Genomic DNA, 15,000 nt, shown 5'->3' on the forward strand with positions numbered 1-15,000 from the left:
GTAGAAACATTTGCTAATTAGCGGGTTCCTCCCTCAGGTGGAGGAAGCCCTTGAGCTGGCTGGGCTGGCGGACGGACGATGTGCTTCAGGAAGCTGTCCAACAAGACGTACATGTGTGTGTGTGTGTGTGTGTGTGTGTGTACGTACGTAATCCCAGTAAGTGGGGAGGGAAGTGTCAGCTGTATTTCAGTGTGGTGTTGGGGGAGAAGGGGAGGTGGGTGGGGAGGAGAGAGTGTCGGGCTAATGGAAGCTGGCAGGGGGTGGTGGGGTTGGGGTTGGGGAGGAAGGGAAGGGGTTGGGGAGGAAGGCGTTGGGGAAGAAGGGGAGGGGTTGGGGAGGAAGAGGTTGGGGAGGGAAGGGGTTGGGGAGGTCTTTTGTGGAAGCGTGAGCGTCGTGGGCCCGCGTGTTACCGTGAAGACGCCCCTGACGAGGGGAGATGAGGCGTAAAGCATGAAATAGAGAAAGAGTGAGAAGTGCGTATATAAAAGAGAAATGCGTATGAGAAAGAGCTGCGTATGGAAGAAAGAAATGCGTATATGAAAAAGAAATGCATTCAGGAGAGGAAATACGAACCTAGAAAGAAATGCGTATATAAAAAAGAAAGGCGTCTATATGAAGAAATGCGTATATTGAACTAAATGCTCATTTTGAAATAGATGCGTATTTATATATATATATATATATATATATATATATATATATATATATATATATATATATATATAAAATGCGTATATATAAATGCGTATATTACCTCCTTTTTTTTTTCGGTGGACTTCGGTCATTGTGAACTGCTGACGCGACCATCAAAAGAGGGTAATGGCGTCAAAAGAGGGTATTGGCGTCAAAAGAGGGTAATGGCGTCAAAAGAGGGTAATGGCGTCAAAAGAGGGTAATGGCGTCAAAAGAGGGTAATGGCGTCAAAAGAGGGTAATGGCGTCAAAAGAGGGTATTGGCGTCAAAAGAGGGTAATGGCGTCAAAAGAGGGTAATGGCGTCAAAAGAGGGTAATGGCGTTAAAAGAGGGTATTGGCGTCAAAAGAGGGTATTGGCGTCAAAAGAGGGTAATGGCGTCAAAAGAGGGTATTGGCGTCAAAAGAGGGTATTGGCGTCAAAAGAGGGTAATGGCGTCAAAAGAGGGTATTGGCGTCAAAAGAGGGTATTGGCGTCAAAAGAGGGTATTGGCGTCAAAAGAGGGTAATGGCGTCAAAAGAGGGTATTGGCGTCAAAAGAGGGTATTGGCGTCAAAAGAGGGTATTGGCGTCAAAAGAGGGTATTGGCGTCAAAAGAGGGTATTGGCGTCAAAAGAGGGTAATGGCGTCAAAAGAGGGTATTGGCGTCAAAAGAGGGTAATGGCGTCAAAAGAGGGTAATGGCGTCAAAAGAGGGTATTGGCGTCAAAAGAGGGTAATGGCGTCAAAAGAGGGTAATGGCGTCAAAAGAGGGTATTGGCGTCAAAAGAGGGTAATGGCGTCAAAAGAGGGTATTGGCGTCAAAAGAGGGTAATGGCGTCAAAAGAGGGTAATGGCGTCAAAAGAGGGTATTGGCGTCAAAAGAGGGTAATGGCGTCAAAAGAGGGTAATGGCGTCAAAAGAGGGTATTGGCGTCAAAAGAGGGTATTGGCGTCAAAAGAGGGTAATGGCGTCAAAAGAGGGTAATGGCGTCAAAAGGGTTGGGTTTGGTTTCGTGTTGGGGAGGTTGGGGGGGGTGTGTGGGGTCACGTGGCCCGGGGCGAGTGGGTTCGTCTCGCTGATGTCTCTCTCGTGTCCATTCCTCACTCACGTCTCTCCCCCAAAAAAGAGAGACCTTTGTTTTTCCTTTCTCTCCCCAGTTGTGTGTCTTTTTCTCCCCCTCCTCTCCTCTTCCCTCCCCCTCTTTCCCCCCGTTCCCTATCTTTCCCGTGAACACCCCTTCCCTTCCCTTCCCTTCCCTTCCCTTCTCTTCCCTCCTGTCCATTCCCCATACCTCCCCACCCCCAACCCTCCGTACTTCCCATTTCTTACCCTCCCTACGCGGCAGGATTCTCCTCCCCTCCTCTCTCCTTTCCCTCCACCCCAGACCGGCTTCAACCAGCCCTCATTGTCCGGCACGAATGCCGTAGTTTACCCTAGGTGATAGAAAACGAGGAATCTTAAGAAAATAAGGTGAGGGAGGGGGGGTGTCGAGTCCTGGGCTTGAGAGAGAGAGAGAGAGAGAGAGAGAGAGAGAGAGAGAGAGAGAGAGAGAGAGAGAGAGAGAGAACGCATGGTTTTGCCCCTCCCCCCCCCGGCATCCAAAGACATACCCGAGGAGATCCACACACTCTATCTGTTACAGGGTAGTCCATATACACATCCTGCAGAGGGGGGAAAAAAAAAGAAAGAAAATAGAATATATTTTCGGAATACAGGACGATACACTACAGCTGTAGCTGCTACTACGTTCCCCAAGCGTTGTATGAAATACAGCCAGCTGTATCCTAGGGGAAATAAAATACATCCTCGTATAGCTTCGATACGTATGTGTGTCAAATACAAACACGTGTGTCCTAGGGGGGAAAAAAAATATAAGAGAAAAGAAATATTTTGGAACTACAGGACGTACGACTGCGGTGTGAGAACCGTTATCTCTTCATACAGCATGTGCGTCCTAGGAGGAAAACATAGGAAGGATGTGGACTCTTCGAGATCCAGGACGAACTGTGTGTGTGTGTGTGTGTGTGTGTGTGTGTGTGTTGAGAGGCTGTGGGGAAGGGAAAGGATGGGGGTTGGGGGATTGCGGGAGGAGGGGGAGATTGTAATCCCTGCCAACTGATCGCGGATTAACCTTCTCGCTAATCCTATTTGGGGGGATTTTTGGGCCGGAGTTCTATGAGTCTGTCTTCCCCCTAATATGTGTGTGTGTGTGTGTGTGTGTGTGTAAGATGTTTCTACATATATATATATATATATATATATATATATATATATATATATATATATATATATATATATATATATATATTGGAAAGGATCACAATTTTGCGCGTGATCAAGATATTCCTATGAGTCCACGGGGAAAATGAAACACGAAAAGTTCCCAAGTGCACTTTCGTGTCATTATCACATCATCATCAGGGGAGACACAAGAGAGAAATATAACAGTCACTTGATATATACATTTTTTTTAGACAATCACATGTTTACCAAGTGGCGTCCTAGCTTCGTGTCTTCGATGTATATCAAGTGACTTTTATATTTCTCTCTTGTGTCTCCCCTGATGATGATGTGATTATGACACGAAAGTGCACTAGGGAATTTTTCGTGTTTCATTTTCCTCCGTGGACTCATAGGAATATATATATATATATATATATATATATATATATATATATATATATATATATATATATATATATATATATACACACACACACACGAACATAGTGCATATGAACGCGCACCTTCCATACAACATACAAACCTCCCACAGCCAGGATCGAACCCGGGACCCCCTGTGCCACAGGCGGGTATGCTAACCGCTGAGCCGAGGCGGCCAGCTTTAATTGTTGTTGTTGTTGTTGTTGTTTGTTGTTTGTTGTTATTGTTGTTGTCGAGCGTGGTGCGGGGGGGGGGAGGGAGTGTTTTTTTTTAAGTCGTTGAAGAAAAATGTTTATCATCCGTGTTTGAAAATAAAAAAATGGTTTTTTTTTGTTCTATTTTCTAGTAAAACATTTTTTTTGGGGATTAAACCAGACGTGACTATTTATTAGCGGTGTTTAAATAAATTGCACACCCATGTTTTTTCTTGTTTTTTTGTTTTTGTTTTCGCTTATATTTCCAATGAAGGATTTGTGGTTTTAAGACACTTATACATGATTTGATGTGAGTGAGTGAGACAGATGGGAAAACTGGCATACGTGAGTGTGTGTGTGTGTGTGTGTCTCTGTGTATGTGTGTGTGTTGTGTGTGTATGTGTGTGTGTATGTGTGTATGTGTGTGTGTGTGTGTGTGTGTGTGTGTATGTGTATGTGTGTGTGTGTGTGTGTGTGTCTGTGTATGTGTGTGTGTTGTGTGTGTATGTGTGTGTGTATGTGTGTATGTGTGTGTGTGTGTGTGTGTATGTATGTGTGTGTGTGTGTCTGTGTATGTGGGTATGTTGTGTGTGTGTGTGTGTGTATGTGTGTGTGTGTGTATGTGTGTGTGTGTGTGTGTGTCAAGGGTGGATCTGGGGAAGGGGGGGTCCATGTGGACGAGTGGAACAAAGTGGAGAGGGGGTGGAGGGGGGGGATGATGATGGGGGAGGAAGACCACACAGCTGTACTGCTGAAAGGAAGAGAGAGAGAGAGAGAGAGAGTCGACCTTGGTGGAGGCGCCTCAGATGGAAGCGGCCGTTGTGTCCAATGCATACCAAGTTATCCTTAGTGAGTGAGGGAGAGTGAGGGAGAGGAGGCCCCACCACCCACACACAGGCAAGGAAGGGCTAGGGAGACGAGGGAGGAGGTAAGGGGGGGAGAGAGAGTCAATGGGAGAGAGCGAGAGGGGAGAGATGGAAGGGGAAATTATTTTGGTGATTGGAGAGAGAGAGAGAGAGAGAGAGAGAGAGAGAGAGAGAGAGAGAGAGAGAGAGAGAGAGAGAGAGAGAGGGCGATTCCGTCGTTACAATCATTTACGACCCGTGCGTGATAAAAGGCCCCTGAACAACATCGCCGCCTCGGAACGGAACAGCTGGACACGCGGAACGAAACGGAACGGAACAGCTGGACACGCGGAACGAAACGGAACGGAACAGCTGGACACGCGGAATGAAACGGAACGGAACAGCTGGACACGCGGAACGAAACGGAACGGAACAGCTGGACACGCGGAACGAAACGGAACGGAACAGCTGGACACGCGGAATGAAACGGAACGGAACAGCTGGACACGCGGAACGAAACGGAACGGAACAGCTGGACACGCGGAATGAAACGGAACGGAACAGCTGGACACGCGGAACGAAACGGAACGGAACAGCTGGACACGCGGAATGAAACGGAACGGAACAGCTGGACACGCGGAATGAAACGGAACGGAACAGCTGGACACGCGGAACGAAACGGAACGGAACAGCTGGACACGCGGAACGAAACGGAACGGAACAGCTGGACACGCGGAACGAAACGGAACGAAACAGATTGATTTTTTCTTCTTCTTTTTGGCTCCAAAATGTTTGCAAATTGTTGAGTTAAAAAGAGATGGCGAGGCCCCACCCGTCACACATTATGTTGGGGCCCCCAACCGTCTCATATCATGTTGGGGCCCACCGGTCTCACATCATGTGGTAGGCCCCCCCTCACCCGTCCCTTCCCTTCCCTTCTCGTTCCTTCCCTTCCCTTCAATTACCTTCCCTTCCCTTCCCATCCCATCCCATCCCTTACCTTACCTTACCTTACCTTCCCTTCCCATCCCATCCCATCCCTTACCTTACCGTACTTTACCTTCCCTTCCCTTCCCTTCAATTCCCTTCCCTTCCCTTTCCTTCCCTTCAATTACCTTCCCTTTCCTTAGGCCAGAATTAAGCTTCCATGAGCTTGCGAACTTTGACCTTCGATATTTTCCATTTTTTTTTTCTCTCTCTAAAAAAGATATTCGCTGAATATTCTGTTTTGGAAGATATTTATTTTCTATTAAGTAAGCCTTTAAGCTTTCTTTTATTATTTTTTTTTTTTCATTTTTTGCTTTAAGCTTCAGATTTTAAGCTTATGTGGCGAGTTTGAATGGTCTTCCCTGAGGTCCCCCTTCCCTGGTCACTGACCCCCCCCCCGCCAACATTGTTGACCTGGGTGGTTTTCTTGTTTTTTTTTCTCTATCAGTCCTCCTGCTACCAGTGGCAGAAACCAGGGAGGAGAAACCAGGGCTCCTCCTCCCAGTGGCAGAAACCAGGACTCCTCCACCTCCCAGTGGCAGAAACCTAGGCTCCTCCTCCCGGTGGCAGAAACCTAGGCTCCTCCTCCCAGTGGCAGAAACCACGACTCCTCCACCTCCCAGTGGCAGAAACCTAGGCTCCTCTTCCCAGTGGCGGAAACCAGGGCTCCTCCTCCTCCTCCTCCTCCTCTTCCCAGTGGGAGAAACCAGGACTCCGCCTCCTCCCAGTGGCAGAAACCATTACTCTTTCTCTTCCCAGTGGCAGAAACCAGTGATAAAACGGGATGATGACAGACCTTCACGGTGAAACAGAGGGAAAAATCCTCCTCTTATTTTTTCTCCCCACTCTGCTCTGACCAGGCGTGGGGGTTTCTCCCCACTCTGCTCTGACCAGGCGTGGGGGGTTCTCCCACTCTGCTCTAACCAGGCGTGGGGGTTCTCCCCACTGCTCTGACCTGGCGTGGGGGGTTCTCCCCACTGCTCTGACCAGGCGTGGGGGTTTCTCCCCACTCTGCTCTGACCAGGCGTGGGGGGTTCTCCCCACTCTGCTCTGACCAGGCGTGGGGGTTTCTCCCCACTCTGCTCTGACCAGGCGTGGGGGTTCTCCCACTCTGCTCTGACCAGGCGTGGGGGTTCTCCCCACTCTGCTCTGACCAGGCGTGGGGGTTTCTCCCCACTCTGCTCTGCCCAGGCGTGGGGGGTTCTCCCCACTCTGCTCTGACCAGGCGTGGGGGGTTCTCCCACTCTGCTCTGACCAGGCGTGGGGGTTCTCCCCACTCTGCTCTGACCAGGCGTGGGGGTTTCTCCCCACTCTGCTCTGACCAGGCGTGGGGGGTTCTCCCCACTCTGCTCTGACCAGGCGTGGGGGTTTCTCCCCACTCTGCTCTGACCAGGCGTGGGGGGTTCTCCCCACTCTGCTCTGACCAGGCGTGGGGGTTCTCCCCACTCTGCTCTAACCAGGCGTGGGGGTTCCCCCACTTTGCTCTGACCAGGCGTGGGGGTTTCTCCACTCTGCTCTGCCCAGGCGTGGGGGGTTCTCCCACTCTGCTCTGACCAGGCGTGGGGGGTTCTCCCACTCTGCTCTGACCAGGCGTGGGGGGTTCTCCCACTCTGCTCTAACCAGGCGTGGGGGATTCTCCCCTCTGTGCTCTGACCAGGCGTGGGGGTTTCTCCCACTCTGCTCTGACCAGGCGTGGGGGTTTCTCCCACTCTGCTCTGACCAGGCGTGGGGGGTTCTCCCACTCTGCTCTAACCAGGCGTGGGGGGTTCTCCCACTCTGCTCTGACCAGGCGTGGGGGGTTCTCCCACTCTGCTCTAACGAGGCGTGGGGGTCCCAACCTCCCCCACCACGTGCATTGGCTGGGATATATACAGAATAAAGTCCTGGGATGGATGGCCCAAGACGGGACTTGGGATGGGATGGGGGGACTAGAGGGATCCTTGGGACTGGTTTGAGAAGGGAGGATCTGGTGGGCCCGGATCCCATTTCAACAGGCCTGGGACCTCGAGTGGGAAGGGTTGGGGAAGGGGAGAGAGAGAGGAATGGGAGTGTGTGGTGTGTGTGTGTGTGTGTGTGTGTGTGTGTGTGTGTGTGTGTGTGTGTGTGTTAAAGCGAATATATCTCTTTGTTTTCAGAGAGACGAAAGAAGGGAAAGACACATAGATAGAGATAGATAGATAGATAGGATAGATAGATAGAGATAGATAGATAGATAGATAGAGAGAGAGAGAGAGATAGATAGATAGATAGATAGATAGAGAGAGAGAGAGAGAGAGAGAGAGAGAGAGAGGCTGCCGCCCCCTCCTCACCCCCTTCCCAAGCCTCGGATTCAGAGAAAGAAAACAAACAAACAAACAGACAGAGGAATCGATGAGTGAAAGCGCTCCCTCACAAGCGAGGGAGTAAGAGAGAGAGAGAGAGAGAGAGAGAGAGAGAGAGAGAGAGAGAGCGTTTGGCTGGCTGGTGAGCGAGCGAGCGCCCTGCCACTGTGTGTGTGTGTGTGTGTGTGTGTGTGTCTTCGTCTCGCGAGACGGGAAGCCAGCCAATAAGAGAGCGAGAGACGGGGCGAAGAAGAGACGCCGGGAGGAGGAGGAGGGAAGGGAAGGGAAGGGGAGACATTTGCAAGAGAGAGAGAGAGAGAGAGAGAGAGAGAGAGAGAGAGAGAGAGAGAGAGAGAGAGCAAGACATTGGACAGCTATGTTAATCCAGGGGAAGGGGACCGTGTTAACACGCACAGACGGGAGGAAGCCGAGTGAGTGAAAGAAGTTGAGGCAGAAGGAATGAATGAATGAATGAATGAATGAATGAATGAATGAAGATGAGGAGGACGATGAATGAATGAATGAATGAGACGGGGAGGACGATTCTGCAGAAGAGAGATAGAGAGACGACGACGATTCTCCAGAAGAGAAAGAGAGATAGATAGATAGAGAGAGAGAGAGAGAGAGAGAGAGAGAGAGAGAGAGAGAGAGAGGGGGCGCCAGGCGCGCGAGATAATGGAACGAGAGAGTTCAAGGGGAGAGAGAGAGAGAGAGAGAGAGAGAGAGAGAGAGAGAGAGAGAGAGAGAGAGAGAGAGGGGTGGTCTCTCCTGTAATTGCTCTGAGATCTGGTGTAAAACATGGCCCGCCATACCTCAAGAGGGGGGGCCGGGGGGGCGGGGGGCCCACCACTTACCTCCAGCTACGGCTTAGGGGGGGGGGGGGATAATGAATGAAATTGCGAGGGAGTAAAGGGGAGGGAAATTTGGTTTGTGGCCCCCCCACTTACCTTGGGAGAAGGAGGAGGGGAGGAAGGGAGAGAGGAAGGGAAAGGGAGGGAGGGAGGAAGGGAGAGGGAGGGAGGGAGGGAGAGGAAGGGAGAGAGGGAGGAAGGGAAAGGGAGGGAGGCAGAGAGAGAGAGAGAGAGAGAGAGAGAGAGGGAGAGGGCCAACTAAAGTGTTTTTGTTTTGATGATCCTGCGCGTCTGGTTTCTACACCCTGGCGGAGATGTCATTTCATCCGAAGACAAGAGGAGGGAAGGAGGGCAGCTCCCTCCTGGGTGGCTCTGGAGGGAGGGAGGGGAGTAACTCGAGGAAGGAAGGGAGAGGAGAGAAGAGAGAGAGAGGAGGGAGCGGGTCTGTGTGAGTGAGTGAGAAGTGAATACGAGGGAAGGTCTGGTGAGAAAAATAATCAGGTGTTTAAAAATGGGTGAGGACAGAGGAGAAGCGACTGGGCGGCAGTAATGTTCATGGAAATGGGCGAGAAATGGGCAATGTATATATATATATATATATATATATATATATATATATATATATATGTATATACACACACAGAGAGACGCCCATGAAGTTAGGAGTGGGCGAGAGAGAGAGAGACAGAGAGAGACAGTGAAATACGCCAGCATTGAGTGGCCACAGAAAAGACACCAGACGAGGGTTTGGCAAGGTAGGTAGGGTGTCCTTTGGCGTCTTTACGGATAACGTGGGGTGGTGTGGGGCCGGCTGTGTGTGGGGTGTGGGGGGACACACACGAGACACCCCCACAGATGAGCTGGGATGAGGGGAGTAGGTCGTCTTCCGTGGAGACAGAGCGAGGTGTGTGTGTGTGTGGGGAGGAAAAGAAGATGTCACGAAGGAGGAGGAGGGGCGAAAAGACGTGGACTTGAGTGGGTTTCCTTTTCGCGTCCCGGGGAGGAAAAAAATGGAGACGCTGGGGGCGTTTGAGTCGGTTTGGTTAAGGGGGGGAGGTTGGTGAGGGGGCGAGGAGGGAGTTTGGCTGGGTTGCGACGCCCCTGGGCACCTGAGGAAGACGAGGAAGGGGCTTGTGAGTGGGCAGGTGACTCTAAACACCCACCCACACCCACACATACACAACTGTTGTTGTCGGGTTGTGTGAGAGAGGAAGGGCCCCTCCATTTGCGTATCGTCAGGATCACTTGACGAACGATTGGGGCAGCATCGCCTGGTCGACCACATCCCCAGCTGCCGTTGCTCCTGACGGAGGAGGAGGAGGAGCAGGTCGACCACATCCCCAGCTGCCGTTGCTCCTGACGGAGGAGGAGGAGGAGCTGGTCGACCACATTCCCAGCTGCTGCTGCTCCTGACGGAGGAGGAGGAGCAGGTCGACCACATCCCCAGCTGCTGCTGCTCCAGACGGAGGAGGAGGAGGAGTAGGTCGACCACATTCCCAGCCACTGCCCCCGATGGAGGAGGAGCAGGTCGAGCCACATCCCCAGGTTGGAGGAGAGCAGTTCAGCCCCTTACTACCACTGCTACTGACGGAGGAGAGCGAGTCGGGCACGCCCCAAACTCCTTCCCCCTCCCCTTCTGCTGGTGGAGGGAGAGTAAGAAAACAGGTTCCTCTCCCCCCTTCGCTGAAACCCTGCTTGTGCCTCCGGGTCGACCTCGGCCAGATGGAACCGGGCCTCGGGTCTTGGCGCGCCCCCATCCCATCCCGCCCATCACCCTACTGCAGGAGGCTGGGGAGGGCCTGGTGCAGGAGGCCCCCTTCCCAGACACCTGGGACGTACATACACCGGGGGGCGTCGGCTGTGGCTGACGGAGAAAGTAAAGTCAGGAGATGTAAGGGCCATCCCCTCGTACAGGGTTAATGGGAGGATCGACTGTGTGGACAGTCCACACACACACACACACACACACACACACACACACACACACACACACACACACACGAAGCCAGGCGATAATGGACTTTCCGTGTTCGCGCCCTAAGGGTGACGTCTCAAGTTTAGGGTAAAGGGGGAGGGGGGAGGAGGTGGTCGTTGACGGCGCCCAAGCCGAACAAGGTGATTAAACAGCAGGTTTGGCGTACACGGATGGTAGTCTGTCTTTACTCTCTCTCTCTCTCTTTCTCTCTCTCTCTCTCTCTCTCTCTCTCTCTCTCTCTCTCTCTCTCTCTTCTCTCTCTCTCTCTCTCCCATGCACTCCCACAACAGGCCACTGCTCCTCACCCACCCACCCCCCCATCTTGGTACCCCATTTCCCCCCCCCCCCCCCACCCTCAGCCGTGTACACACACCCCCATTTGGAACTGCACTCCCTAGACGAGTTAGGGGTCACGCTTTCCAAACCTTTCTCGCTCCGCGCTACACATTTCTCTGTCCTGTTCACGACACGTCGCTTTAACCCAGAACACACAACACCCATCATCTATCCCCCCTACAGTAACACCACCCATCTGTCCCCCCTACAGTAACACCACCCATCTGTCCCCCTACAGTAACACCACCCATCTCTCCCCCCTACAGTAACGACACCCATCTGTCCCCCCTACAGTAACACCACCCATCTGTCCCCCTACAGTAACACCACCCATCTCTCCCCCCTACAGTAACACCACCCATCTGTCCCCCTACAGTAACACCACCCATCTGTCCCCCTACAGTAACACCACCCATCTCTCCCCCCTACAGTAACGACACCCATCTCTCCCCCCTACAGTAACACCACCCATCTGTCCCCCCTACAGTAACACCACCCATCTGTCCCCCTACAGTAACACCACCCATCTCTCCCCCCTACAGTAACGACACCCATCTCTCCCCCCTACAGTAACACCACCCATCTCTCCCCCCTACAGTAACACCACCCATCTCTCCCCCCTACAGTAACACCACCCATCTGTCCCCCTACAGTAACACCACCCATCTGTCCCCCCTACAGTAACACCACCCATCTGTCCCCCTACAGTAACACCACCCATCTGTCCCCCCTACAGTAACACCACCCATCTGTCCCCCTACAGTAACACCACCCATCTGTCCCCCCTACAGTAACACCACCCATCTGTCCCCCTACAGTAACACCACCCATCTCTCCCCCCTACAGTAACACCACCCATCTGTCCCCCCTACAGCAAGACAGGTATACGTCATCTCGTATCTCAATTGACGATGGTGGCAGGTGGACGTGGCTGAATACCTGGGCGCTGCTTGCCAGAACCTTATGCTCAGCGGACGGTGTTGCTCACGTCACCAACCATCCCTCTCCAACACCTCCCAAACCTCCCTCCCCTCTACAAAACCTCCCACCCCACAAAACCTTCCACCCCTACAAAACTTCCCCTCCCTACAAAACCTCCCCTCCCTTCAAAAGTTCCCTCCTTACAAAACCTCCCCTCCCTACAAAATCTCCCCTCCCTACAAAACCTCCCCTCCCTACAAAACCTCCCCTCCCTACAAAACTTCCTCCCTACAAAACCTCCCCCCTACAAAACCTCCCTCCCTACAAAACCTCCCCCTCTACAAAACCTCTCCCCCTACTAAACCTCTCTCCCCCCCTACAAAACCTCCCCCTCTACAAAACCTCTCCCCCTACTAAACCTCTCTCTCCCCCCCTACAAAACCTCCCTCTTTGGAGGTCTCGCATTGCGTCGACTACGGAGACAGTCACTGTTTGTGTGTGTGTGTGTGTGTGTGTATGTGTGTGTGTGTGTGTGTGTGTGTGTGTGTGTGTGTGTGTGTGTATGTGTGTGTGTGTGTGATGTGTGTGTGTGTATGTGTGTGTGTGTGTATGTGTGTGTGTGTGTGTGTGTGTGTGTGTCTGTGTGTGTGTGTGTGTATGTGTGTGTATGTGTGTATATGTGTGTGTGTGTGTGTGTGTGTGTGTATGTGTGTATGTGTGTGTGTGATGTGTGTGTGTTGACATCACACAAGACAGACAGAATAACCAGGTATTATTGATGGTGTGTAGCCCGCTCAGGGGCACTTTGGGCTGAGTACGGTGGTGGAGAGAGAGAGAGAGAGAGAGAGAGAGAGAGAGAGAGAGAGAGAGAGAGAGAGAGAGAGAGAGAGAGCGTGGATCACCTTCAGTACCCATGATTTCATCCACATTCCTTCCTCCTCCCTCCCCCTCCTTCCTTCCTCCCCCCTCACCCCTTTTTTCCTCTCCCCTCCCCTCCCCTCCCCCTTCCTTTCTTCCTCCCTCACCCCCCTTTTTTTCTCTCTCCCCTCCCCTTCCCTCCTCCTTTTCCCTCCAGCCATCGAAATGTCCATATCTTCCCCGCCCTCCCTCTCCCCTCTCCAACACCCCACCCCTCCTCTCTCCTCTCTTCTCTCTCTCTCTCTCTCTCTCTCTCTCTCTCTCTCTCTCTCTCTCTCTCTCTCTCCCTCCCCCCCTCTCACTGATGCCCCCCCCACTCTCATACATCAAGCCCCGCGGATGTGTGTCCAAACCCCCCCACCCCCCACCCACCACCCCCCCTCACTATTATCTTCCACACCTCTTCCCCTTCCTCTTTCCCTCCTCCCCAACCCACCCACCCACCTCCTGCCCTTCCTCTTCTTCTTCCCCCCCCACGCCACCCCTTCCCCCCCTTCCCAGGTACACCCACTATTATATCAAGCCCCCAGGGCGGCGCGGCGTGGGGGGGGGGGTGTGGATAGGGGGGCTTTCGATGGGGGGGAGGTGGTTGCGCTTGGGTTTAGGGAGGGGTGGGGTTGGGGGTTGGGGGGGTTGCGTCACATCTTGACGCAGGTGACCGCCTACTGGGAGGGAGGGGGGAGGGGGGGTCAGGCCCCCAGGGTCGTGGCTAATTCTCCCTGCGCCTTAGGGCATCTCTGATGAGCCATGGAGAAGGTACTGAGGAGAGAGAGAGAGAGAGAGAGAGAGAGAGAGAGAGAGAGAGAGAGAGAGAGAGAGAGAGAGAGAGAGAGAGAGAGGTACTAGGGAGGAGTGAGTGAGAGGGGCAGTGAGTGGATGGGAGAGAGAGAGAGAGAGAGAGAGAGAGAGAGAGAGAGAGAGAGAGAGAGAGAGAGAGAGAGAGAGAGCCGGGAGAGTGGTAGGCACTTAGAAATGAAAAGGGGGGTTGGATGTGCTCTACTTCACCACACTTTCCTTCCCCCATTTTCTCTTGAGGCTTGAGGAGGGGGAGGGGAGGGGGAAGAGGGGGGAGCTTAACTACCGGGATCCCTTGTTCTACATACACTTGTTGGTGGAGCGGCGAGCAACACATAGAAAACGGGGTACGTTGGTGTGTATATGTATTGGAAGTTTATTTGTAAGAGACGTCTGTACATATATATATATATATATATATATATATATATATATATATATATATATATATATATATATATATATATAGATAGATAGATAGATAGATAGATATATATGTATCTCCCCTGATGATGTGATTATTACACGAAAGTGCACTTGGGAACTTGTGTTTTATTTTCTCCGTGGACTCATAGGAATATATATATATATATATATATATATATATATATATATATATATATATATATATATATATACTGAGAAATCACACACACACACACACACACACACACACACACACACACACACACACACACACACACACACACACACACACACACACAGAGCACTAGGAGGAAGTGAGAGTGGAGGATATGTGCTGAAACACAGTGAGTGGCGAGGCGGGAGGGAGAGGCTGGAGGGAGAGAGGGAGGGAGGGAGAGGCGGGAGGGAGGGAGAGGCCGGTAATCCTGGAGTGTTTCACGAATCCGTCAGAAGCAAATTGCTTGTGAGAGGAAAGCAAATACAAGAGACAGTTGAGGGATGCCACAGCCACCAGTTGCCACCTGTCAGCCACCACCAGTCAGCCACCAGCCACCACCAGCCACTGCCAGCCAACCACCAGCCCGCCACCAGCCACCAGCCAGCCACCAGCCAACTGGACCACTTAGGAGAGGAAGAAGAAGCAACACCAAGATGCCTGGGGACATGGCACCGAAGGAAATAGCGACGGAAATAGCTGTGGAAATAGCCGGAGTAATAGCCAGGAAAATAGCAGCCCACCCGGGGAAATAGCCGGAGTAATAGCCTGGAAAATAGCAGCCCACCCGGGGAAATAGCTAGAGTAATAGCTAAGGGAAATAGTAACTTACTCGGGGAAATAGCAAGAGTAATAACCGGGGAAATAGTAACATAGCTGGGGAAATACAAAAGGAATTAGTAAGGGAAATAGCTAAGGAAATAGCAGCACTCCCAGGGAAATATCCTGGCAAATAGCAACACACCCAGGGAAATAGAAAGAGGAAATAGCACCACACACTGGGAAATAGCAAGAGATAATAGCACCACACACAGACAAATCACGTCAGAAATAGCCGGGAAAATAGCCAGCCGGGAAAAAATAGCCAGCCGGGGAAATAT

The 15,000-nt window shown here is 51.9% G+C and overlaps 1 protein-coding gene across 1 annotated transcript in view; it reads right to left on the reverse strand.

Annotated features, from left to right (window-relative positions):
- Positions 1–15,000, reverse strand: part of LOC139757494 (nephrin-like) — a 155,900-nt gene that overhangs the window by 67,553 nt on the left and 73,347 nt on the right. The window lies entirely within an intron of this gene.

Source organism: Panulirus ornatus, chromosome 27 (assembly GCF_036320965.1).
Source record: "Panulirus ornatus isolate Po-2019 chromosome 27, ASM3632096v1, whole genome shotgun sequence".
Classification (NCBI taxonomy): domain Eukaryota; kingdom Metazoa; phylum Arthropoda; class Malacostraca; order Decapoda; family Palinuridae; genus Panulirus; species Panulirus ornatus.